This window comes from Buceros rhinoceros, unplaced genomic scaffold (assembly GCF_000710305.1).
Source record: "Buceros rhinoceros silvestris isolate BGI_N320 unplaced genomic scaffold, ASM71030v1 scaffold22416, whole genome shotgun sequence".
Taxonomy (NCBI): domain Eukaryota; kingdom Metazoa; phylum Chordata; class Aves; order Bucerotiformes; family Bucerotidae; genus Buceros; species Buceros rhinoceros.
In genome coordinates, this window is record NW_010416187.1 from 1484 (window position 1) to 3038 (window position 1555).

Sequence of the window (1555 nt, forward strand, 5' to 3'; positions counted from 1 at the left end):
CAGAAACCTTCTGGGCTTTCCTGGCTGCTGTCACGGGGCGGACGAGCTGCTTGTGCCTGCGGGATGGTTTTCCAGAGGGCTCTTGGCTGAGGTGGTGAGGATGGCTGGGTTTGGGGGTTGGGGTGGGTTTTCTTCCTGCTCTTTGTTGCTGCATCTTTTTGACCTGTGTGGTCGGATCAAACTTCGGAGACACGACCCTTGGGGAGCGTATGACGTTCCGTTCCTTTGGTGTGGGAAGGAGGGAGCTGCCTGGGATGTGCTGCTTTGGGTGGAGTTCGGGTGATGGAGAAGCACCCTGAGGCTTTGGGGCCAGCATCACCCACCCGCTGCGGGTGACTCGGCGCTGATCCCACCCATGGCCATCACGGGGGCTTCGTGATGGGCTGTCACCAAAGGAGGGTCCAGCTCTGTGTTGTGGCTCAAGCGGCTTCAGGGCCGTGGGTTCAGCCCTTGTGCTGCCTACGATGGACTAACTGTGGTGGCTTCAGAGTAGAAATCCCCAGATGTAGGTGGTGGTAAAAGGGGATTCCGGAGCTTACCTCACCCCCCAGCCTCTGCCTGGTGGGTGCAGTGACTCTAAGTATGTGAAGGGAGAAAGCTGAGCTGTAAAGTCGAAAGCTGGAAAGAACCATTTATCAGTTCCTCATTCACCTCTTCCCTCTCTGTCCGATGCAGTTTGTCAGATGCAGATGTGATCACTCTTGTGGTTTCCTTTTGAGACATTTTTTGCAGAGCCAACCAAGCTCGGCCGTCACGGAGGGTGCCTGCAGAAGCTGAGACTTTCCCGCGGCCACAAAGCTTTGCAGGGGCATTGCTCGTTTAACGTAGGTTTAGGTTTGACTTTTAAAAGCAGTTCTGGAAAATATTTTTGGTAATTCCCGTGAATTGCAGTAAGAACAGCAGCAAGAGTGCTCAGAGGGCTGGGCCACGCTTGCCTCCCTCCACCCGCTCAGCTCTTCCCTCTGCCTCCCCGGCGCTCAGCAGGGCAGCGGGTCCCTGCTTGACTACAGCACAGAGGAATACTCAAGTATTTTCTTTAAAACGGTTGTTTCTTGCTCCAGTGACCCCCCATTGCCGCCTGCACGAGCTGCTCATCCGGACCGGCTCGCCCAATCCTCCCTGCTGCTCTTACCTCTTGTTTCTAATCGTTGAATGAACCCATAGCTCGTCACTGGGATCACTGGCGAGAGCTTTCCCTGCGCGGTGGTTTATCTCGTTAGGTTAACTGGTTGGTTTGGGTTTTCCTCGCAATAGTCTTATGCTTTTATGAGCAAAACCTCTGTTAGAGGGCTGGACTGGGGCAGCCAGATCTGACTGCTTGGCAGCGGCACGGCAGCAGTGGCGGTCCCTGGAGCCTCTGATACATGGCGGGGAACTTCTACGAGCAGAGGTTACTTTGGCCCAGATCCAGCCAAGTCTTCCTGTGCCCGGCTCTGCGCTGATAAGGGTCTTGGTCCATCCTACAGCAGGTCAGTGTCTTCCAGCAAGGTGCACGTGCTCTGCAGAGGCTGGACTTGGGCAAGGGATGGGCCGGCTGGTGGGTTGGTGTGTCCGG